The sequence below is a fragment of the Marmota marmota genome, unplaced genomic scaffold (genome assembly GCF_001458135.2).
Source record: "Marmota marmota marmota unplaced genomic scaffold, marMar, whole genome shotgun sequence".
NCBI classification, from domain to species: domain Eukaryota; kingdom Metazoa; phylum Chordata; class Mammalia; order Rodentia; family Sciuridae; genus Marmota; species Marmota marmota.
In genome coordinates, this window is record NW_026000229.1 from 51,563,233 (window position 1) to 51,589,542 (window position 26,310).

A 26,310-nucleotide genomic window follows, 5' to 3' on the forward strand; every position below is an offset into this window, starting at 1 on the left:
CCTCCAAGAGATGTGGTCCAGTTCTCCAGGGTCCCTCAGTACATATGTCTTTGTGCTCTTTGTATGGTAGCCACACATGCCCAATTCTGTTCCTTAAGTACAGCTTAGAGCTTCTAGCCTCTGTAGCCTTGATCATGTCCCTCTGCCAGGGCTGTCTGGCTTTCAATTTTACTTCTGAGTTCATGTCCAAGCATTCTTTTTTGTACTGGAGATTGAACTCAGGGGAACTCGACCTCTGAGCCACATCCCCAGCCCTATTTTGCATTTTATTCAGAGACAGGGTCTCACTGAGTTGCTTAGCACCTTGCTTTTGCTGAGGCTGACTTTGAACTCACGATCCTCCTGCCTCAGCCTCCCAAGCAACTGGGTTTACAGTGTGTGCAACTATACCTGGCCTGTGAAATCATTCTTAAAACTTACCTTTAATTCATTTTATTGGCAAAGTTTTGTTTATTCTCCAAATTGGAATTGATCTGTCCTCCTAGGGTCTTGTTGTTCTGCTTAAAGGCACTAATTATATCTGCTTGTTATTGTCACCCTGCCTATTGGCTGAGACTAACTCATAGTTGTTTTCACCCCTCAGGGTCTGGTATAGTCTCTTGCACAAAGTAGGTGCTCAACCAATTCTGGTCTCAGCATACATATTTACTGTTCCAGGGAGCCACTCCTTGACTTCCTTATGTGTGCTTTGTGTGTTTACCTTTAGGTTCCTATGTTGCTCAGGGGCCTGTCAGCTTTGGGATGGCAAGGATTGTATCTCCCTCATCCACAGTAGAATGCCTAATATCTAGCAAAGGACTGACCTCCACAAATATTTGTTGAACAAATGAACTTTAAAAATTAGCAAATATGAGTTGTTGACAGGACAACTCAAGGAGCTATCCTGGGGCCTGAGGAATGGTAACCTTTTAAGATATTTGATTGAGTAGCTCTGTGTTTGCATTTCACTTTCAGAAGTATGTGGGAAAATGTAAATGCTACCTTCAAAGCAAAGGGATAGTCAGTAACTGTCTAGAGATATCAAGGAGTGTGGCTCCTGAGGAATGAAGCAGGATTCAGAGATGGTGGGAGAGAGTTGGCGGGATGGGAGGAATGGAGCCAGCATGTGGCGGCTGCGAATCTCCAAGTCACCTTACTTTAATGACTGGGGACGAGTATGCCCATTCTCCTACTGCTTACAGTTCAGTGGGGGTGATGTGTTGTGATGGGCCGACGGAGGTCCCAATATGGTAGCCTGTACTTAGAGCATGTCCAATGCTCTTGGTACGAATTCAATGACAGTTGAATTTATAGATTTAATTGTAATTGCCCCTTGGCTGAACTTCAGGAAGGGTGGATGTTTTTTGGGGGGTTAAGGGTTGGGAGAAAAAAAAAGTGGTCCAGCTTTATTTGGAATGGGAGTCCTTCCATGATGAGGAAGTGTTTTATTATTTTGGAATTTAAAGGTTATTTAAATTTTGTCATCAGTGTATCTGTTGATGGTTCGTCATAGAGTAAGATTCCTTTTCCTAGCTCAGTTGTAAGCCTCCCAACTTCGCATGCACAATTTTCACTCCAAATGGGAACAAATAGGCTATATTCAAAACTGAAAATGAAAATTCATTGCAAAACCTTTCCAAGAGCTGTATTATTAAAGTTACCATCATTCAATTGGCTATTATCAAGGCAAAAAAAAAATTAAGGTACAGATTGTGAGCACTGAATTCTCTTTTCTCCCTGTGCTTATAAATGAATGTTTTCAGCTTCCCCATCCATCTTCATTAACATTGTGAGCAATTTGTATTGGTCTTGCAATGCAGCATCTGTACATTGTGCAGATGTATGTGATGTTCTGGAAATGGGCAATTTAATATGAAAAGCACACCATGTCTCAGATTTTATTTTAATTTTCCAAACAGTAATTTCTGCCAGGAATTATTCCATGATTTGTGCATAATTTCATGCAGATGGTTATTTAAATATAAATGGAGAAATCTGTCATTTAATAGTGTGTCTGCCTCCACTTGGGGTGGCATTCCTACATTTTAACAGAATGCCATAAATAAAAGGTAAAAACATCTCTATGCCACATACTAGTCAGAAGATAATTGTGCCTGTCTGTTGATTGTCCTTTGGGTGACCGCCAATTAACTTTCTTAATATTTTCCAGTTTCTTTAAAAAGAAACTTAAATGTGGTCTCTTTTTTTGTGAAATGTGTTTACAGTGTAATGAAAAACCTCTTTGTTTACCTAATTAAGGCGACATTCTCCTGGTAGTAAAAACAGAACTCCTCTCTTTGGTGACTAACCCATTTTCCTCCTCTGTAAAGCTACCTTTAGACTCTAAACTAACCCGGGAGAGGTTGAAGGATGAACCTAGGTAAATAGGATGTGGTCCTGTGCAGAACATTATATATATGCATATTTTTTTTGCCAAAATGTCACACAGTTGTTTGCATTAAGTTTTGTAATAATGAAAGGAGACAACAGGAGAGAGGGGAATATTAATACTCTGATTAACTTTTGTTTGAACAAGATCTAATTTAGTAGCAACAGGTTTGAATTTTTAGATGCCATTACACAACATTGCTGACATCAATAATCTGTGACACTCATCAAGCAAAAACCATGAGCTTAAAAAATGGTGATGAGAATTTATAAAATGGAGAAAGAAAACATACTACTTCTGTCCAAAGTTCTGCTTGCTATCTTGCCATCCTATCTGCCATTTCCTCACCTATTCTAGTCAAAGAGTTATGAAGACTTTTTGCAGACCAACTGACCTCTATGAATGAATGTGAGTCTAAATTAGAGCAGAGAGACATTTTCCTATCCCTAAAAGATGCTTCGACAGCAAGAAGTACAAAAGTAGAAAAAGTAAAAAAAAGTGTGAGCTGGGCACAGTGGCACAAGCCTGTAATCCCAGCAGCCAGGGAGGCTGAGGCAGGAGGATCATGAGTTCAAAGCCAGCCTCAGCAAAAGTGAAGCACTAAGCAATTCAGTGAGACCCTGTCTCTAAATAAAATACAAAATAGGGCTGGCGATGTGGTTTAGTAGTTGAGTGCCCCTGACTACTACAATCCCCAGTACCAAAACAAACAAACAAACAAAAAAAAAAACGGGAAGGTTTTCATTTGCAGTTTTGAATATAGCCTATTTGTTCCCATTTGGGGTGAAAATTGTGCATGCGAAGTTGGGTGGCTTACAAGTGAGCTAGGAAAAGGAATCTTACTCTATGATGAACCATCAACAGATACACTGATGACAGAATTTAAGTAACCTTTAAAGGTGTGTGTGTGTGTGTGTGTGTGTGTATGTGTAAAGATGTGTTGGACCTCCTGATGCCAGTTCTAACATTCTGTTGACTCTCAGATTTGTATCTCTGACCTGAATCTTTCCTTCTTTTGCACTTTTAAATCTCTTAATGGTAACAGGGCAACAGACCTCGGAAAACCAGTTTCCAATTCAAAACAAGTATGCTGAAATTCAAGAAATTATTTTCTGTCCTTGTCTCCCTCCTCAATTCTGGTGTTGTCTTGAGATTGACTTTGAAGTTTTTTTCCTTATTGTTCATGTCAACTGGGTTACCCATTCAATCCCAAAAGCACTTTCTTTACAGCCTCAGGACACTGCAGCAATTCCTACGCCTAGACAGGGAGACGTGTCATCTTCTTACCTATATTTTTGCCCACTTTACTCTTTCCTAAAGCATCCTGGAGTAGCTGCTTGATGTTGAAAACTGGCAAGAGCCCTGGTTAGGAATTAAGAGAATAGGGGATTATAGTCCCTGGTTGAGCCTCCTGAACTATTAACTTCCTTCCAGCCCTCACATCCTGTGCTTCCAGAGGTCAGCATTAGAACCCCTATCCTGGCTCCTGGGGTTCTGGGACAATTGCTGTCCAGCTGTTATCTATGTTTTCCTTCCCTCTCTTTGGGCATATGCTTCCCATGTAATAATCCTGCAAGCCTAGATGTAACTGAAATTTTTAATTCTCTTTAATTTATGAAAGGTTAGCATGATGTTGTGGTTAAAATAAACTCAAGTCAGACTACCCGGTTTTGAATCCAGCTTTACTACTTATCACTTACCACACGACCTTGGACAAGTCATTAAACTTCCATGAATCCCAGTTTCCTTATCTATCAAAAGAAACAACCCTGTTTACATAGGGTTATGAGGACTCCATGGGATGATCATAGCAGAACTTAAAGTGAAGCCTAGGGCTTAACAGATTCTGAAGATTAAGATGAAATATTCTCTCATTTTCATATCATAGATAAATCAGTAAAATATACAGAAACATGCAGGACACAGTGACTCATAGTATTATCTTTTTTCTTTTTGTAGTATTGGGGATCGAACCTAGGGCCTCCTGCATGCTAGGCAAGTGCTCTACCACTAATTTACATCCCTAGCCCCCTTTTAAAAAATAACATTAGTTACAGCACCTGTCTTCACAGTTATGCCTGATAGGAACCCACGCTTTTATCACATCATAAAAAAACTTACACATGCTTATCTTATCTTCATCATAACAATGTCTACTCCTAAGAGTGGAACATTTCTTTCTTAATAGCTGTGTACACATACAGTGTCAAAAAGGCCAGTGGATTTAGTCATATAGTAAATGACATTTAGAAAAATGAAAAAAAAAAAAAATCTTGGGCCTATCTAAAAAAGCATTTTTCAGAAATCTTAGTTGTATGCATTGAAATAAACATTTAAAAAATGTTAAACTGTGGCATTATTGTAAGTTTCAAATGCTAAGTCTCTTTTTTCCTCCCTAGTAAGAGGCCTGCGGTTTGTTAGGCTTGAGTCATACTTGACATACCCATATTTTGAACAATCTTTTTATTGTTGTTTTTGAGACAGGGTCTTGCTAAGTTGCCCAAGCTGGCCTCTAACTTTGATCCTCTTGTCTCAGCCTCCCGATTAGCTGGGATAACAGGTGCGGGTCATTGCTCTCTACTTTTTTGTCGATTCATAGCAATCCTAAATTATTTAGCTAATAGTGTTTAATGAATATATGACACTAAACTTGATGACATATAATGTTAAATAGCTCCTATATTATGGAGGTTAAACCCCAGAAGGGATTATCTGGATATGTCATTGAAAAATCAAGTAGGTTGATCCGAATAGCATACTCACCCTATGTTTACCATGTAAGAAGTATGTACAATTATTTCCAATAGAAAATATCACACTGAAGTGATATATTGATGAAGGAAAAAGTTGAGATTGGCACACAATGTATACTGATTACAGAATTACTTTGTTTTAAAGCTCAAAGTTGATTATTCAGAAAGATACTCTGGCTGTTTCTCTGTTTTTGGTCTTCATAAAACCCTAAAATAGAAAGTTTGTCACTAACCCCACCCCCCTACTCCTTTCTCTCTATCTTGTAATTTCAGTTAATTCTTTGTCCTGTGCTGGATTCTTTTTTTTTTTTTTTAATATTTATTTTGGTTTAGATGGATACAATACGTTCATTTTATGTATTTATTTTTATGTGGCACTGAGGATCGAACCCAGGGCCTCACACGTGCTAGGCAAGTGCTCCACCACTGAGCCACAACCCCAGCCCTCTGCTGGATTCTTCTGGCCATGCCCTTCCTTTCCCTGCCCATTCCTGACATCCTGGCACTCCAGGGTCCGGAATAACCTAAATGCAGCTTCACAGGAAGCGTTGCACACCACAGGTAACAAGCTGTTAGGTCCACAACAACCACCCAAAGAAACAAAATAGCAAAACCCCACCAAGCCTCTGGAACTCACCTTTTGTTTTCCCAGCAGTGGGTATTCTGGGTTTGCTTGACATGCATTTTTTCCCAAATCCAACAATTTGGATTCCATATTTAAATATTATTGTCTTGACCGTGAAGATTCATGTTTGTGACCAGTCCTCTGAAAGAATGTCCAGATCTCTGATCTGTTCATGAGAAGAATCTAGCCAGGGAACTGAGCAAGTTGAAAACCAAAACACATATGTGAATAGTTAGTAGCCAATGATTTGGGGACAGTAAATCACAAGTTTGATTAAACTGTGTCCTTAGAAAAGAAACAGAAATATTAGGGACTTAAGACTGTTGTAAATCGTGAGCAACTGTACATGGAACTCTTTCCTTGCAAATGTTGATATTTCTGCCCACAAATAAATGTCAGAGAAAAAAAATACAGATATTATAAATTGTTAATAGTAAAACACCAGTGATTTTTTTTGAAAGTGTTGCAATGATAATTAAAAAATAATAATTAAAGACTGATATCCTAATTCACATTCTTTACAGTAATTTTATTATCCTTTCTTTTTTGCCATGTTTCTAATTCCATGCATCAGCTTCCATGGAGACATAACCCATGCAAGCTAAAGTGATTTTCCCTAAATGAAGAGAACACAATTGAGTCCTCTCTCCTATCTAGGTTCAGGATTTTTTTTTTTTTTTTTGCCAAACAATTTTGTTTGGGGAGCAAAAACTCCAAACCAGAAACAATAAGAAAATAAAGAGCCAGGCCTTGGTTCCCTAATTCCAAGGAAAAGCTCAGGGAATGTCTCCCCCAGGGTCTTAAGGCTTGTGAAACTTAAAATAACCGCTGCCTATGGACCCAAGCATCCATTGCCTCTTGTGACTGTTCAAATGAGGTCATTTTAAAAGTTACAGCTACAAAGATAGGCCGAGGGTGTCCTTAGGAAATGTGAAATGAAGTTGAGCCGGAATCCAGGCTGGGATTCTGTGTTTTCTTTGGGAGAGGACAGTGAGACCAGGTGACAGGCCACACAGGCAGGTGGGGGGAAAAAAACGAAGAGAAGTATTAGCTGTTCTGATAAAGAGTCCCTAAGAACACAGGCTGACATGACAAATGTCACCTGCTAAACAAAAACATCAGCCACTTCCAGAGATGTAAAGGGAGACACATGCAGATAAGTGCTTTGACTTCAGTGAATTCTCACTTAATACTTAAAAAAATATAATTTTGGAAAAAAAGGTTCCTGTACCCCCTCCTCCATTCTCTCTGTGCTGCTCTAAAAGCTAGCATACCTGGAAACAGAAATAGATCCCGGGCAGTCGACAATGGGTTAATTAGACAAATCTGCTTTAACGTACATGCTTTTACGTATGTAAAAGTGGTTCAATGTACAACTTGAAGAAAAGAGAGGAGAGAGAAGAATAAAAGAGACCCCAGACTTCCATTTTCTTCCTTCAGATACACGTCTTTAACACCCACGAATTACAAGGGAAGTTTTAGGCAGCTTTAAGCAAGCCTCAGAGAATTATTCACTAATAGATCCAAAATGTACATCTTACTGCCTTCAACTTCCCAATTACATTTTTAATTACTGTCAAAGTACCTTCTTCAGAGCAAAATGTCATCGTGTGAAAAAATCTCCCGTTTCCTCTTGGTTCTGCCTGTTCAGAAAACTTTTTCTACATTTCATTTCATTCTGAATCCGATTTCACCGGTTGAAAAATTTGAACGTGTCCGACGACACAGTATTTCCCTCTTAGAAAACCTGAGACAATGACGGGAATTCATAGTAAGTTTCCCCATTCAACCAGACATTTCTTGAGGGAATTGCAAAGGCTCTGTGTAGAAACAGTTAATATGTATATATCTCTCTGAAATTGGCAAATGCCTTTTATTTCTTCTAATATTCTAACCAGAGATCTGTGGCTCATTTTTTTTTTCTGTCCATAGGCTCAAAAAAAAAAAAAAAAAAAAAGAAGACTGTATTCGCTAATTATACACCCTGAAAAGAATTTGGTTCAGTGTAAGATGATCCTAGTGATATGCTAATCCCTTTTTCTGCTTGGTGCTGCCTGAAGCTTCTGTCTAACATTTTTTTCAACTGTATGACAATAAAAGTTCTGGCAACAAAAGAAATAAATGGGCAGCTAAAGAAGGTATAGCTAAACACATGGCAGGCCGTTCTCCCCTCTCCTTCTGGCTGCTCTTTTGTAGACTCCACTTTGGTATCCTCAAGTCAATAGCCGAAATCCAGCCACCTTAGCAACTTAGTATGACACCCAAGCCCTCTCTCTTTACATTCATGAATAGTCAGCACCCAGCAGACAAAATAGAACTAATCTTTTTTGACAGAATTGTTCAATTTTAGAGGAAAAGCTTTTGAGTCTTCCACACATTTGCAGAATATGAGACAACAATGGCCGCAATCAAATTTTAAAAACAACAGTGGCCAACAGGGCTGGAAAAAAGTCTCTTTGAATTAAATAGGACATTCAGTCAGTCCCAGTGGTCATAAACTTGGGGCAAACATTAATTTCAATATGTGAAAGAGGGAGATAAACAAACGGAGAGGATATCCCAGAGCCCTGTTCCAGGCTTCAAGCAGTAATTCCTTCTGCTATGATACATACATAATTTTTTTTCTATTTTCTTTCTTTCTTTTTTCTTTTATTTTTTCTCTTTTTTCCTTTTTCTTTTTTTTTTCTTTTTCTTTCTCTCGATCTCTCTTTCTTTTCTTTTTTTGCATAGACTGATACAAATATTTCTTTCCTCTCAAAAAATGATTTTATTTGGGGGGTCCAAGGAGACTCTGTGTAAAATGATTTTTTTTTTATGATTCAGCTGCCTTTTGTAGTCATTTGAAAGCAATTTTACCATTTAGAAATCCTGTAATGTATCAGCCACTTACAAGTCTAACATGGGCTAAAAATGAATCTTCTCTCCAATCCCTACCCCCTCCCCTCAATTTAATACAAGGCATCTCTATACCTTTGGAGACAATATGAACGAGAAGAAAAATCTACCCAGTTCATGGCAAAAACAGAAGTTAGCAACATGGTCCATGCAGCTGCAACACTGCATTTAAAATTCAGTTTCCTCATAGGAAGAGGGCTAATCCTGCCCCCGTAATTCCCTACAGCCAAAATGTGCCCCCTCCCCGCGTGACAGTGCAATGCAAAGACACTAGCACGCTTATCTTGCCTAACCAGATGGCCGACTTGGATCAATGCACACACGCCACGATCAATGGGAGAGATAAAGAATTAGGAAAACAGTGGTACATGCTCCCAGAAAGCTTGTACACTGCATAATTATTTTATGATTCTACACATGGCTACATGTGATACTGAAGTCGAGAAGGAAAGGATAATTAGAGTGCCGGGAAGAATTTTGTAGTAGACTACACTTTGTCTGTCAGCACTTCCCACTCCAGCAAACTCACTGTCCTTATCTGAAAGTGAATTTAGAAAACATGAGCAAAAATGTCAGGGAAGGTATTTCCATTTTTTGCCAGGTCCTGTCTCATCCCAAAGTTCGGTTCAAGGCTGGAGGAGGCTGGCTGGGATTTGGATACGCCTCTCATCATTAGCTACCCCTAGCTGCCCAGCCAAGGAAACCCCACCAGATAATGCTTGTATGTGATGCAGACTGTAACCAGGAAGAATTCGGTCTCCGAGTGATTCAGTCAAGTTCATTCAGTAAAAGAGAGCAGGACGAAGCCTTCCCTTAATTTCTGTTTCTGATTGGCCAACCAAAGCAGTGTTTTTTGAGCAGGTTTGTTACACACTTCACACTAAGGAAAAAAGATATGGACCTACATTCCCGTTTCCCATCCAGGTTATAAAAAAAGTATACAAATGTGAAGCTGGCGCATGGCTGTTTTATTCTGAATCCAGACCAAGATCATAAACCAGAACAATAAACTGCTGAGATCCACCACTATGGTAATGTGTTCATCAGAAAGACAAAATGTTCCTTTGGCTCCTAATAAGTGGTGGGCACTTAATGAATGATTATATTATTATTGAAAATAATAATAATAATAATCCTGTACTGTTCCAAAATTTTGTTCTTTTATCACCTTCTGTTAGATGCAAACACAAGTAGAATTAGGTTCTCCCTTGGATTTGAGACTCAGCCTGCATGCTAATTAAAACATTCAATGAACTTTTGCACCATTTTTTATGTAAAGAGAGATGGGAGCTGGTATCTGGAATTAGACACAGTTCTCCACCACTGTCAACCTCAAACACCCTGTGAATGAGCTGGCCATTTTAAGGAATCTTCTACACTCTAAATAGAGTGAATATTCAGCATCTCAATTGTTAAAATTACTATTAATTCCTAAGGAACAATAAAAATCTAGTCTGGGTAAAAATTCAGATGGGAGGGGGGGAAAAGGAATATTGAAAATAGTGAAAAGCCATAGTCACCCTCGTTGTAAGTTATTTTTGTAGGGATAAATATGAAGCTCTGGATTTTTACATTTTCTCCAGTCATCCTCTGTGATGTTCTCTGTGAAGTTATCTTGTTATCCCTGCCCTATTACATATCTCTCCTCAGCCTTAGCACAAAATGAATAGCTATTTATTACCAACATTTAGATTGGCTACCCATAATCAGATTTGGAGAGAGATCCCGGTTTGAGGATATGATGTATATTTCCATATCTATTTTTAGTTCAAACCCTTTAAAAAGCAGGGCTATCATTTTACTATTTAGGGCTTATTTCCCTTTTCTCTGAGATAAGATAAACATGTTTTTTCTGGCAGTATGACGGATTCGTTGAGGGTTCCTCTTGCTGTAAAAACTGATTTTGTGTGGACCATACTTGACATCATGCAGCGGAGCTTGAAGGAAGAAAGGAAAAGCTTTCGATGTTGGCGAGGGGAGAAATCTTTGAGTAGACAGTGTGCAAAGTTACTCTGAGGGCAGGACCGAGATGGGCTCAACTATGGGACTGAGGCCAGGTGAGGCCACTGGACCTGAGTCTCACCAGTAAAAAAGAACACCTGGAAGGAATCTGGTAGGCTCTCAGCTCAGTGGAATCCTGGCTCCCTATGAAAGCAAGCCCAGTCCCACCAGGAGTGAACCATCATCAGGTTAGATGCCCATGTTTTCAGCGATTAAAATGAATGAAATGTAAGCTTACAGTCAGAGATCACCAATCACACAGGAAATAATCCTCTCTATAAGAGAAAGGCAGTAAAGAGCAATAAACAATAGACTTAGATCTTCTGGGTTGAAATGATCAGAATTTATCAGATACAGAATACAAAATAAATATATAAAAAAATCGTTTAAAATTAAATATATATTTCACTTAAATGTGTCCACAATGAAAGACTATAAAAAATGGCAAGACAGGTTTTGCAAAGGAACCAACAGTACTCTTTTTTTCCAAACATATTGAGCAATAATTCACATACAATCCATTGCACCCATCTTGAATGTATAATTCAATGAGTTTTGACAATTGGTTATGCCTGAAAAGCATTACCACTAGCAACACCAGGCATTGCTCTCCATCTATATTGTTACCTGGTGCCCCTTTGCAGTTGATCTCTTCCTCTCCCACGGGTTTTAAGAAAACACCGATTTGGTTAGTGTCACTATTACATACTTTACATTTTCTAGAATTGTAGTAATATAATCATATATTATGCATATTTTTGGATGTGCTTCTTTGATTCAGCATAGTGATTTTGAGGTTCATCCACTTTATTGTATGTATCAGTAGCTTGTTTCTCTTTATACCAATTTTTGTTTATTTATTCCCCAATTTGGATTATTTCCAGTTTGGGGATATTGTGAATAAAGATCAGTAAACAGGTATGCAGAAGTCTTTGTGTGGGCATATGTTGTTGTTGTTGTTATTATTATTATTATTATTTTGGTACCAGGGATACCAGGGATTGAATCCAAGGGAGCTTAACCACTGAGCCACATTCCCAGTCCCCTTTTTCATGTTTTATTTAGAGACAGGTTCTCACTAAGTTGCTTAGGGCCTCACTAAGTTGCTGAGGCTGGCTGTGAATTTGCAATCCTCCTGCTTCAACCTGCCCAGTCTCTGGAATTACAGGTGAGTACCACTGCGCCTAGCTCATTGGGGTTTTAATTTGTATTTCTCAGGGATGATGTGCTTATGTACCATTTTTATATCTTATTTTGTGAGATGTTTGTTGAAATCTTTTGTGCATTTAAAAAATTGTTGTTTTGGGGCTGGGGTTATAGCTCAGTGGTAGAGCACTTGCCTCGCACATGTGAGGCACTGGGTTTGGTTCTCAGCACCACATACAAAATAAATAAATAAAATATTAAGAAAAAAATTGTTGTTTTATTGATTTGCAAGAGTTCTTTTTATACCCTGGATATGTGTTTTGCTATATATAGCATCTTTTCCCAGTCTGTGGTTTGTCTTATTGTTTACCTAATGGTGTATTTTGAAGAACAAGTTTAGAATTTTGAAAAATTGCTGGGCGCAGTGGTGCACACCTGTAATCTCAGCGGCTCGGGAGGGTGAGACAGGAGGATCGCTAGTTCAAAGCCAGCCTCAGCAATAGCAAGGTGCTAAGCAACTCAATGAGACCCCGTCTCTAAATAAAATACAAAATAAGGCTGGGATTGTGGCTCAGTGGTCGAGTGCCCCTGAGTTCATTCCTTGGTACCAAAAAAATAAAATAAAATAAACAATAGACTTAGATCTTCTAGGTTGAAATGATCAGAATTTATCAGATACAGACTTACCAACTCTTTTATAGCTTGTGCCTTTTGGGGGGCTTACGAAAGAAATACTTGTCTATTCCAAGTTTGCAAAGATTTCTTTTTTCCTCCTACATTTTGTTTTAGAAGTTTTATCTTTTACATTTAGGTATGTGATCCATTTTGTACTAAGTTTAGTGTACAGAATAAGTAAAATTTTTACCATTCCAGGCACTATGGTGCACACTTGTAATTCCAGCTAAATGGGATGCTGAGACAGAAGGATCGCAAGTTCAAGCCCAGCCTGGACAACTTAGTGAGAACCTGTCTTAAAGTAAAAAAATTTTTTAAAAGGCTGGGGATGTAGATCAGTGGTGTAGCACCCCTAGGTTCAGTCCCCAATACCACACACATATACAAAATCCATTTATGTTTTTTCTCTTATAGGTAATCAATTGTTATAGCACCATTTATTGAAAAGACTTTTCTTTCCTTATTGGATTTTCCTGCACCTTAGTTGAGACATCAATTAATTACATATATATATATATATATGTGTGTGTGTGTGTGTGTTTATTTCTGACTATATTCTGTTCTTTTTTTATTAGTTGACTTAAAATTTTTTTTACAAATACATGTATTTTTTAGTTGTAGTTTGACACAATATCTTTAATTTATTTATTTATTTTTATGTGGTGCTGAGGAGCGAACCCAGGGCCTTTCCTGTGCTAGGCAAGCACTCAATTGCTGAGCCACAACCCCAGCTTTGATCATTAGTTGATTTTTATAATTTTACAATAAGTAGAAATCAGGCAGTGATATCCTCCCTTTTTTTTTAATAGAGTAGGCTAGGGGCTGGGATCGTGGCTCAGCAGTAGAGTGCTCGCCTAGCATGTGCAAGGCCCTGGGTTCGATTCTGAGCACCACATAAAAATAAATAAATAAAATAAAGATATTGTGCCCAACCACAACTTAAAAATAAATATTAAAAAATAGTGTAGGCTATTACATTTGAATTTTTCTTATGCACTTTAAGATTAGCTTGGCAATTTCTAGAAGATTGTCTACTAGGATTTTGATTGGCCTTGTTTTGAGTCTATAAATCAATTTGGGGATAATTGATGTCCTAACAATACTATGTCTTTCAATTTGTAACCATGGTTTTCCATTCATTTAGGACTTTAAAATTTTCTCTCAGTAATATTTTGTAATTCTTAATGTAGAAACCATGTACAACTTTTGATGATTGCATTAATAAGTATTTTATGGTTTGGGGCTCTAGTTTATATGGAATTGACTTTTACAATTTAATTTTATGGTTGCTTGTGGCTAATTATTAATGTATAATTGACTTTGCCATATTTAATAATCATCTTACTAAATTTACTTATTAGTTCTAGTAGTTATGTTTTACATCCTTCAGAATTTCTTAAATTATCATGTATTCAACAAATATTTTTCTAATATTTATGACTTTTATTTATTTGTCTTGCCTTATTGCAATGGCTAAGACCCCGGTACAATATTGGACAGAAGTGGTAAAAGCAGGCATCTGCACAATGTTCTCACTCTTAGGTCAAAAGCTTTCCATTTCTTAACAATAAGTATTTTAGCTGGAGATTTTCCATGGATAAACTTTGTCAGATTGAAGAATTTCTCTTTTTCTAATTTGCTGGCAGTTTTTAAAAATCATATATTATTGTTGAATCATGTTAAAGCTTTGGTGTCCGGGCATGTTGGTGCATGTCTATAATTCCAGTGGCTCTGGAGGCTGAGGCAGAAGAATCATGAGTTCAAAACTAGCCTCAACAATTTTGGGAGGCTCTAAACAACTCAGTGTTACCATGTCTCTAAATAAAATATAAAAAAGGAGATGGGGATGTAGCTCAGTAAAATGTTGAGTGCCCCTGAGTTTAATCCCCAGTATCCCCTACCCCACCAAAAAAAAAAAAAAAAAAAAAGCTTTTGTGACTATGAAAATTACTTTATGTTTTTTCTCCTATCATACTAATATGGTGATTGTATCCATATGATTGATTTTGTACATTTAAACTACCTTGCTTTTCCTGGGGTAAACCTTTCTCAGTCATAACGTATTAATTTTTAAAATATATTGTTGAATATCATTTATTCATATTTTGTTTAAAAATGTATTCTATGCTTATGAGGAATATTAATATCTTATTTTTATTTTTTGTAATGTCTGTTTTTGGTAGCAGAGATATGATCATTGCATAACAGTGTACCTATCTATTAGCTCATTAATTTTAGTTTCTTGTCATATTTTATTGTTCTTCATAGCACTCATCAATATCCAATGTATATATTCACTTGTTAATTTGCTTATGGTCTGTCCTCCTCTCTAGCATATGACCATATGAAAAAGGTCTTTGCCCTTTTTTTTCTTTTCTTGATTCTAGGCTAGGAAAGATTTGAGTAGATTTTCTCAAATGTCTAAGATGTGGAGAAATGCCTTAGAGAAATAAGAGGACTGTCTTTCCAATTGAAATGAGACATGGAAAAGTTGTGTGCTCTGTGATAGCTAAGCTATGGAACCAACCTAGATGCCCTTCAAGAGATTAATGGATTTTTAAAAAATTGGCATATATACACAATGTAATATTACTCAGCCATAAAGAAGAATGAATTTATGACATTTTTTGGTAAATGGGTGGAACTGGAGACTATCATGCTAAGCGAAATAAGCCAGTCCCAAAAAACCAAAGGCTGAATGCCTCAGATATATGGAGGCAGGAGGAGGGAAGAATAGAAGTTCAGTGGATTAGACAAAGGGAAATAAAGGGAAGGGAGGGGGAATGGGAATGGGAAAGTCAGTAAAATGAATTGGACATCACTTTCCTATGTTTATATATGAATACGCGACCAGTGTATCTCCACAATCATGTACGACCATAAGAATGGGACCCTAATTAGAATAAGTTACACTCCGTGTATGTACAAAATGTCAAAATGCACTCTCCTGTCATATATATCTAAAAAGAACAAATAAAAAAATTAAAAAAAAACCTTTATGGTAATGACTTAAGTTGTGCTAATTTTGCGAGCATGGTGAAAAACCATTTACATTTTTATATGAAGACTAAAAAACTAAAGAATTAAAATTGTAAAAACACATTTGTATATTGAGTAATAGGTATAAAATGGGTTATCAAAAAATAAAAATGTGAAGAAGAAAAACAAAGAAAGATTGTGTGCTCTGGAGTCAGGCTGCCCCTATTTGAATACTGGTACTACCATTTACTACATGACCTTAGGCAAGTTACCATGTCACTTTTTGCATCAGTTTTTTAATATGTAAACTAGAATAAGAACAGTACCTACCTTGGTGAGTTGTAAGAATCAGGTGAATTGAGCTGGGCATGGTGGTATACACCTGTAATATGAGCTACTCAGGAGGCTGAGGCAGGAGAATCATGAGTTTGGGGACAGCCTGGGTATCGTTTCAAAATAAACAAACAAAAAGGACTGGAGATATAGCTCAGCGCTAGAGCAACCCTTTGTTCAATTGATAGATGGGAAACATTAAAAAATGCTTGTTGACAAAGGAGGTGATGTGCATGTCCTTTAGGTGGCTAAGCATCTCAGCTGAATCCTTGGAACCAGAAGTGGGGCTTCCCTACATTCTATGCTTTATTTTATTTTATTTTGGGGGGATACTAGGGATCGAATTCAGGGCCTCACACATGCTAGGCAAGTGCTCTACCACTGAGTGACATCCCCAACCCCTTTATTTTTTTAAATTTTATTTTGAAACAGGGTTTCCCTAAGCTACCTAGGCTTCCCTCCATCCTTTTGCCTCATTCTCCAGAGAAACTGGGATTATAGGCATGGCCACCATGCCTGGTAGCACATATTCTTTTGTTTCATGCATGGCCAGTCTTATTTGCTTGATGACTGTCTCTGTGCACGCCTCAGCTCCAATGAGGAACAAAGTTTCTGTTGTAACTTCATGTCTGATATGATGCTGTTTTACACAGTGCCTGACTGGGTTCTACCTCAATCCAGATGACATACTGTAAGAAAATCAGAATGAAATATATCTGAGAAACACTATAAGAGACTTTATATATACAGTTACTCATAATTAACTGAAATGTACAATGGTCTCATTTCAGTATGCATTCTCCTTTCCTAGTGGTTGACAGTAGACCTATAACCATGGGTCCTGCTCCAGTGGGTTTTCTGGTTTTCACCTGTTTTATTCTTGTCTGTCTTCACCTAGATTATCCTTTTCTGAGGTCCCACACTGTCCCAGGTAAGCAGCTGACATTTTGTGGGGGAATTTGCCTGTAGCTGTCCAGAGGTTACAGGGGCTTTATTTACTTCTTCTCTGAATCAGTATGTTCAATTGTAGTATAAAAATTGACTGCTCTGCCAAGCACAGTGGCCCATGCCTGTAATCCCAGCGGCTCGGGAGGCTGAGTCAGGAGGATCGAGAGTTCAAAGCCAGCCTCAGCAACAGTGAGGTGTTTGACAACTCAGGGAGACTCTATCTCTAGATAAAATACACACAAAAAAAATAGGGCTGAGGTGTGCCTCAGTGGTTGAGTGCCCCTGAATTTAATCCTTGGTACAAAAAAAAAAAAGTACTGCCCTACTAGCAAAAACAAAAAAACTGTGTTTCTGCTGCTTTTTCTCTGCTTTTGCTATTTCTTCACCCTATACATTCTATGTGAATGCTTTTTTTAGCTTCTCATCTCCAGGACTGCTGAGCAGGAATTTCTCTTCTTCAATGCAGGAAGCAACTTAGTAAGTCCATATCAAGTACAGCATTATGAAGAATATTCTGTCTTCCAGAAAGTTAAAACAAACCTATTAGGGTTTACATATGGAAACCTGGTCCCCCACCAAGCTCTACCATTTATGTTAATGCAGGCTTGTTTGGAGGTGAAATGATTGGATGAGTACACCCAGGTTTGAATGGATTGACTGGGTGGTTGTAACTGTAGACTGGGTGGGATGGGTCCCTGGGAATATGCCCTGGAAAGGTTCATCTTCCCTGTGGCCCCTTCACCTCTTTCTGTTTCTTGGATGCTTTGAATGGAGTAGTTTCCCTTTGCCACACCCTTCGATGTTCTGCTTCACCTTGGGCTTAGAGCAATGGACCCAGCTGAACATGGACAGAAATTGTGAGCCAAAATGAATTTTCCCTTTTCTAAGTTGTTCTTTCATGTATTTTGGTCACAGTGATGCAAAACTAACTAACCCAAAACTTTACTATGGTTTTCCATTTTGTACTTCAAAGTATCCCCTTGGGTGAAACCATAGAACGAAGGTCAAAGATACCAGCAGGAAAATGCCATCTACTTATTAATGCTTTAATAATGCTATGTTACATTAGTATAAAAATATCCAGGTAGAATTTATAAAAACTTAAGTCACTCAGCTTTTATTCTCATTATATCTATGAAGCAGACCCATTAGTTTTAACTAGGTTTAGGATTCTGGAGTCTCCCATTCTGGGTAACTTAGATGGTCCTGACTTATCTAGTTCTGTTGAACTCCCTGCACATTTATCACTACCTTCTGGAAAACACCCAGTCTTCAAACCACCCTTGAAGATATGGTCCACCAAAGTCCAGTTCTTCTAAGTTTGGTCCTTAAATCTTTCCAATAGCTTCAGATCTCTGAGTGGAAGAATCCAAAGAGACTAATCTGTGGCCTGGGGTTGGTATCAACATCACACTGTAGATAAAAAGTAAAATAAAATACACATAAGAAGAAAGCAAGCTCTGAATCCCAAATGTGGGATGGGCCTTTAAGGTCTTGGAGTGATAATTACTTATTTTATGAAGGCTTATCTTTTATTCAAAAGAACAATCACAGTAATGATGTACTTCTGGATGTACTGAAATGTTATTTCCTATAAAGACGAATAAAAACAAAAATCAAATGAGAAAAACAAAGAACAGCCTTTGTTTCACTAGTCTTGGTCTCGTTGCCTTGTATCTTGAAGTACTTGTACCAGACTTATCTACTGTTACCTTTCCTGGCATTGTCCCTGATTGGAGGTCATGCATTCCATGAATCTATCTCATGGCCACAGCTGATGACCAAATTCCTTGTCAAATTCTTTCCAAGAGACACAAAAAAGCATTGTCGGAGCTGAAATTTGTGTGGACATAGTGGTGTCTGTGTCTTGCCATGCCTAAGAAGGGCTCATGCTGCAAAGCCAGTCAATGTGGAGAAACAGGCAAAGGCAGAAGATGCCAGAAAGAAAGGAAGAGCTCCCATAGCCCAGACTGAACAGACTTTCTCTCCTGGGGATAGTCAGTAACTACAATACCACACTCAGCTTTATTTCTTATCATTGAGTTGTAGGAGAAACTGGACCTTTACGATAAACTGTCTTTTACTTGGAAGAGTGGTTTAATGTTACCCGCAAACAACAGGGCTCTGAAAACAGCATCTCTTTGGGTGCCTGACAGTAAGCTCAATCTCATTCAACTCTACAGATAGCCCAGAAGAACACCAGGCCCCAGTAGGGACTCAGCAAATTGGTTGACACTCACATTTTACCTTCAATCTTTCTAAGTGCTTTCAACCATACAATTTCACTCACCTTAGAGTCACTTTGTCTTGTTTATTTTCTTTAACTATAGAAAAACAAAGTTCCAGAAGTCCATCAATCTTAGAAGTAAGAATTACTGGCCACAGTGTGATTTGGGGACATCAGGAAGGCCACCTGTTTGCACATCTCTCTTCCTTATCTCACTAATCTCTGAAATAGTATTAGAATTATTCCTGAAGTCATTTTGGTCTTCCAAGTTGTTAACTAAAATACAAATAGGTAGGCCAGTATTTCTTAAAATGTGTTCCATTAAAAGTCTCATCTCAGAAGATCTCCATGGAAAAAAAAATAAAAAGAGGAAGACAAATAAGATACTCAGCAAATTGTATTCCCATCTTGGAGGTTGACAGGACTCTGCAGCATGCCAAAGGCTCTGAGAAGTCCTGCAGTAAAGAAATCTCTTTATGCTAGTTTTGGTGGAAGCAAGAATGACACAGTCATTAAGGATACTGGCTTAGAATTGTGACTGCCCCCCACCCACCATTTTTTTTTACTTAAAAGTGGGGATAATAGTAAGTTGTGTCTCAAAGTGTTACTGTGAGAATTATATAAGATAATAAATAAAATTCATCTGATCAGCACAGAGAAGAACTTTCAAGTATAGCTGTTTTTATTATTAATGTAGCATTTTCTAAACTTATTGGCCAGTGTCTGTTGAACACGAATCACTTATTGACACTGCTCAGATTACTTACTTTGGGAGGAAGAAAGCTGCTTAAGAGAGTAAGGAAGCAAAAACCACTAAAATTTAAGAGCAAAATGGACAAAGGCGACTTTGCTCATGTTATAATTATGTTTAATTAGGTGATCATAAATTTAGGTATAGCCATCTCTCCAATCCAACTTGTAACTGGACCCTGTTCATAACTATGATAGTGAGCGTTTAGCCAGCCCTGTGTGTAAGAATCATTCAAAATGCTCCTAAGTGCATTATTTCACCTAACCTTCAAAATGATCTTTCAGGAGAAGATGCATGTATAATCTCATCTTTATAGGTAAGAAATCTGAAGTTTAGAGACATTAGGTAACTGGCCCAAAGAAGTGGCCAAGGCAGGCTTTAAGCCTACATCTGGCTGACGCAAGGACCTCACTCCTGGCTACCACACCCCATGGGATCAGATAGGGGTTACTTAATTTACTGAAAACCCAATGAGCCTGGAGAGCCATAAATGTCACAAATAATTCATGTAATACTTCTTCTACTAAAAAGTTGGCTATGCTCCCATTCTACAAAGAGATCAATGTGACCCTCAGGCAGGGTTGGCTTCATGGAACCTGCATTTAGAGGGGTCCTATGTTTGTTTAATGCTCTGCTGTTGCCTTCTTGAAATCTTTAAGCATCTTTGAAGAAGGGGATCCATATATTTTTCCAAAATATGGGCACTGACCACTGCACACTGATGGTCAGTCAGTGCTGCCCTCAAACCTCTTCCCTTCTTATTGTGATTCTGAAGATTGTAGAATTCATGCAGAGTGAGGGGGCCACTCCTTTCTATGAGGGCAGCATTAATGGCATCATATTTTCAGGAATATATTCTAGGAATAGAAGCCCGCAAATTAATATTTGCAAGTATTACCTAGTGACAGGACAGTGTTAGAAAATGAATTAAATATAATAGAGTTGGAGTAGGAAATAAAAACATGCATTTGTACTGCATCATAGCATTACTTTTTTTTTTTTTTTTGTACCAGGATTGAACCCAGGGGCACTTAACCACTGAACTACATCCCCATTTTATATATATGAATATATAAACATATATGTGTGTGTGTGTGTGTGTGTATGAAAGGGGCTCCCTAAATTGCTGAGGCTGACTTTGAACTCGCGATTTTCTTGCCCCAGGTTTTCGAGCTGCTGGGGTTACAGGCGTGCACCACCACACCCAGGGAAACTTGCTGTCTTTCCTTTTAAGTGTTCATGACAACCGCAGCATGGATCTCACTATCAGAGGATAAATGCCCTGAGACATATCACACCTGGATACCACCACTCTGCACAGTAGAGTCCAGAGAAATATACCAACCAGATAATAAAGTAAATGCTTATAGCAGCACTATGGTTAAGATGCTGGCTTAGTTTAATATGTCTTGTCGAGTAAGAAATTGCCATTGAGTTCATTTAATGTGGGTAGGGGGACAGCACTTAATTACCATCAAACTTTGGGACAAAACACCAAGAATACCTCCAAGGAGGAGAAATTGTCACGGCACTTTCCCCTTGTCTGTCCACATATTGGTTCTTTGCACCTATCCTTTCCTCTTGCCATAGGAAGGTTCTCTGCAAGTGACAGGGAAAATGGCTGCTGCCTACCCAAGGTTTGCATCCTTGCAGTTTGCAATCCAAAGGAAAGCGCCTCCTCACAGCAAATCATGTGGAGAGGCTCGGACTGGCTCTACTTGGGAGAGATATTTATATGTTAGACCAATCATTGTGAACAAAGGGATAGGGACCCTGTGATTGCTCAAACGTGTCACATGCCCACTTATGAAGCCAGAAGTAGGTAGCACGCTGATTGAAAAAGCCACCAGAGGTTGCCTCATTTCTTTTTATTTTGCTGTTTATCTGACATTCAAATTTATCTGGAGGTGGGCTGGGGTTTTAGTTCAGTGGTAGAGAGCTTGCCTAGCACCTGTGAGGCCCTGGGTTTAATCCTCAGCACCACATAAAAAATAAATGAATAAAATAAACATAAAAAAACAAAAGTTACCTCATTAAAAAAAAATTTAGCTGGGTATTTGGTATCTTATTTGATAAACCTGCCCCCAGAATCACAGGGGTAGGAATGGAGCAATTTCTGATAGAACCAGTGGTTGTGGACCAACAACATCAACAACAACAAAAAAGAGACAGACACCAGCTCAGTACTATTGGTTTCATATTCAGGCCCCAAAGTCTGTATGAATCTCAGTTTCAAATTCCAGGGGGAAATGAGTTTCTTCTTACTGAGCTCTAATCCCATTTTCAGAGTCTCCCCGTTTACCTGTGACATGACATCACCTCTTGATGCTCTAAATTGATTACTTTTGCCATCATTGATTTCTATGTCCAAAAGCTATTGAAATTTTACTGAAAACTTTAAATTAATTTTTCTAGTCAAACGAACACTCATGAATCTAGACAGATTACAAATGCTTAGGCCATTTATGCATTGGGATTTACTATATTAAAAGTTCAATATAACATTTTTGTTTTAAATGGAACAAAAAGACTAGTCATCCTTTTCTTTCTTTCTCTTAACAAACCAGGATATACTTTTTAAAAATGTTGAACAAGAAAAATAGATTTTGCTAAAGGCCTATACAGTCAAATCCTATTGCAGAAATTAATCTATTTAATTGAAAAATATTTAAGGGAACTTTAGCCATGGGCTCAGATACTGCAAACAATATCAGATAGAATTAAATTATTGTACAAAAGGGAAATTTGGATGGCCCCCTGCAATATATTGAAATGTAATTTATTCTTGGAAATCAGGCTTAAGAATTGTGACCTTGAGGTATATTTTAAAATGAAGATAAAAAATTTCTCTTTCTCCTTCTCTTAGTCTTCTGCAGTCCTCTTGCCCTCCCTCAGATCTTCATGTTCGTGTAAGACATGATAAAAATGTAGAAAAAAAAATCTAGAATAGGGCTGTCCAATGGGAATATAATGTGAGTCAAATATGTAATTTAAAATTTTATAGTATCTACATTTATAAAAGTAAGAAGGAGAGGCTGGAGGTGTAGCTCAGCCATAGAGTGCTTGCCTAGCATCTATGAGGCCCTGGGTTCAAATTCTAGCACTGCAAAAAAATATTTAAAAAATTAAAAGTAATAAAGAATAGGGGCAAGCAATTTGAGCACTCTTTTTTATTTAACCTCTCATATCTAAACTATCTTCATTTCGGCATGTCATGAATATAAAAATTATTGTGATATTTTATTCTTTTTTATACTCATAGCCCATCTCAATTTGGGCATTAACTTTTCATTGGAAATATTTGATCTGTAATGTAGATTTCATAAAATTTACAGAGAAAAAAGATATTCACAGACTTAGGTTGCTCCAAAAATATTGAATAACATCCCAATAACTAAATAGAGTATCAGCTTTTAAAGTGGAAATTAATTAAAGTTAAATAACATTAAAAACCCAGTTCCTCAGTCATGATGGTCACATTTGGCTCCCACATATGGCTACTGGTTACTCTACTAAACAGCACAACACACGGGTCCCTCCACTTCCTAGTGGAATTTCAAAAACTCATTCTAACTTTAACTGAAATATATGTGAATGATTTCCTTGTGTTTATAAGGACTCTTACTGTTTCAGTGTTTAATTGTTGCCATAACAAATCATTGAAAATTAGTGCAGTTCATAAATGTATTAGTTCACAATTCTGCAAGTCAAAATCTGATACATTTCATTGGGTTATAGCTGAGGCATTGGCAGGGCTGTGTTCCTTGTGTAGGCTCCTAGGAGGGTCTATTTCCTTTTTCCAGAGGCTGCCTGCATTAATTGTACCAAGGCCCCCTTCTCTGTCTCCAACATCCCTGTGACTCTTCTTCCACTGCCAAATCTCTCTCCTGCCATATTTTAATAGGTGTATGGTACAGTCTCATTATAGCTTCAATTTTCATTTCCCTGACCATGTGATAATTTGCTGTTTATCTTTTCTAGTGAAGCATCTGCTAAAACTTTTTACCCATATTTAGAACTTGTTTGTTTTCTTGTGATTCAATTAGGAAAATTCTTGACTTGCAGTTATTACTCCTTTATGAGATATATGATTTGAAAATGCTTTCTCTGCCCACTTACCTGGTCTTTCAAATATCTTTTGAATATCTTTCAAAGAGCCGAATACTTAAAGTTTGAAGTAAAATTTATCAACATGTTCTCTTTTGGACTATGCTTTCGACTTTAAATTTAACAAATCTAATGCCTAGCTAATGTTCTTCCAGAGGTTTTATATTTTACACTTAGACCTATGATCCTTTTGAGTTATGCTTTACATGTGGTGCAAGGAATGAAGCTTCTTTGTGTGTGCATGTGGATGTTCAAGTTGTACACCATTTACTTTAAAGATTATTCTAAATTTAAAGATTATCCACTGAATTTATCTGTGCCTCTGCTGAAAATCAGTTGGTTCTATTTCTGAACTCTATTTTGTTCCATCTTTATGCTGATACCAACCTTTCTTGATTAACTTTAATAAAATCTTGAAATGAATTTAAGTCCTCCAATTTTGTTCTTCAAAATTCATCAGACTATTTTAGCTGCTGCTATGAATTCTAGATCCTCTATGTCAATTTCTGAAATAAAAAATGCTTGTGGCATTTTGATTGGGTTTGAGTTGGTGTTTGGAACAAATCGACATCTTAACAATTTTGTGTCTCTGAGCCATAAACATGATATTGCTATAATATTTTAAAGATTTTGGTGTATAAGTTTTGTATAATTTTTGTCAGATTAACCCCCAAGTATTTATTTTTTAACATTTTAAAAATTCTATTTTGACTGATTGTTGTTAGTATATACAAATACAATTGATTTTAGAATATTGATCTCATATTCTTTAATCTTTTTAAACTCACTCATCAATTTTAGTAAATTTTGTGGATTCCATTACATATTCTGCATAAATGATCTATGAACTGAGACAGTTTATTACTTCCTCTTTATACTTGATACCTTTATTTTTTCTTGCTCAATTGCATTGGTGAGAACCTCTAATATAATATTGAACAGAAGAGGTAAAAGCAGAAATATCTATCTACTCCTGTCTTTTTTTCCTTAGTATTTGATTTTGGATCATTTTCATTGCAGTAACTTCACATTCAGTGTCTTTTCTTCTGCAATCTCTAATATGTACTAATCTCCCCATCCCACTGTATTGAAGAAGCTTGCTGGGTGATTCTAACAAGCAGATAGGAAGCCCACAGAAAATAGGAAGGGGAAAGATCCTTCTCCATAAACTAACCTGGCAGGTTCTCTTCAGTTTTTGTATTTGCAGACCCTAACATAAAATTAGCAAATAATGTAGAAATGTGGTTTTAAAAGTCTCAAATCTAGTACCACAAAGCAAAGTATAGAAGGATGGATAAGGGTTGAGAAAAAAATAACTGGCATCAAATATGTGATATACTTAAACTGTGTCAGTTCAGTAAAACTGGAATTAGTTTCCCTTCTCTGCACAGTCCCAGGTTAGTAACTGTCAAAAAAAGAAAAAGAAAGAAAAGGAAGGGAGGAAGGAAGGAAGGAAGAAAAGACTCTTAGTGGTGCAAGCAATTTGGAGGGCAAAGGTGAAACAGCAGCTCTGAAGGCTGGGGCGGGCAGACACACTGTGTCGCGTGTCACATAGGTGGTGATCACCAATGTGCTGGTTAGCCAGGTTGGTAGAGTGGCAACTGGACACACAGAGACTCCACATTCTGCTGTTTTCTGTTTCAGTTTCTCTGATCTCTGGGTCAGGTGGTGAAAGTATAGCTTCAAGATAAAGTGCACCAGCTTGTCCTACAGGACATCTGCATCATTGAATCTGGAGGCTCGGAGGTGGTGGAGGAAAACATGGATTCTAGACCCTCCTCTTCGTTCCAGCTCAGCCTTATAGATTGTCCTTAGTTCCCTTATTTCATATCCATCTTTGCTTTTCAACTACTTGCCTTGGGTACTTGACATTCTGACCCCAAAGAAATAACAGCATCATGGAGACTCCCACCACCTCCTATAATTTATAAGGTTACTAAATCCCTGGGTTTTTTTTTTTGTTTTGTTTTGTTTTTGTGTGTGTGTGTGTGTGTGAGAGAGAGAGAGAGAGAGAGTTGGTGAGAGACAGAAAGAAAGAAGATATACATACCCTAGTGGTTCTGCTTTTCTTCTGATCAAACCCTTACAAAAGCAGTACAATAAAAAGGGCATTACAACATGCTTGGTATTAAAAAGCTGTTAGTCCTCTCCTAGGATTGAGGTCAAGCTATCTTAGGGCACTCTGACCATTCCATATGGTCCCAACAGAAATGTCAATCATGATTCTCATCATCTCCAATTTTCTAGCTACAGTGATTGTTCATAAGGTGAATGAGCTAGCTATACCACCCTTTAATGAAATTGCATGTGTGAATGTTAAGAAAGAGGATTTTCTTTCCTTTTTATCATAAGTTGCAAGCATATCTATGTGGGTTAGCCAAAGTCCTCTTTCTAACCATTTGGAGTCAATCTATTTTGTTTGTTTCTCAGAAGAAGTGTACCAGAGTAACAGAAAAGAGGAAAAACAAGCAAAGCAGAGAGATGGAGTGAGTATGAGCGGGG

The 26,310-nt window shown here is 37.7% G+C and overlaps 1 long non-coding RNA gene across 1 annotated transcript; it reads right to left on the reverse strand.

Annotated features, from left to right (window-relative positions):
• Positions 1–15,224: 15,224 nt before the first annotated feature.
• LOC125613301 lies at positions 15,225–22,287 on the reverse strand. The gene is made up of 3 exons (XR_007343820.1): positions 22,276–22,287; positions 17,117–17,119; positions 15,225–15,457 (listed from the first exon to the last, which is right to left on the reverse strand). It is a non-coding gene; the product is annotated as an uncharacterized LOC125613301 (long non-coding RNA).
• Positions 22,288–26,310: the final 4,023 nt, after the last annotated feature.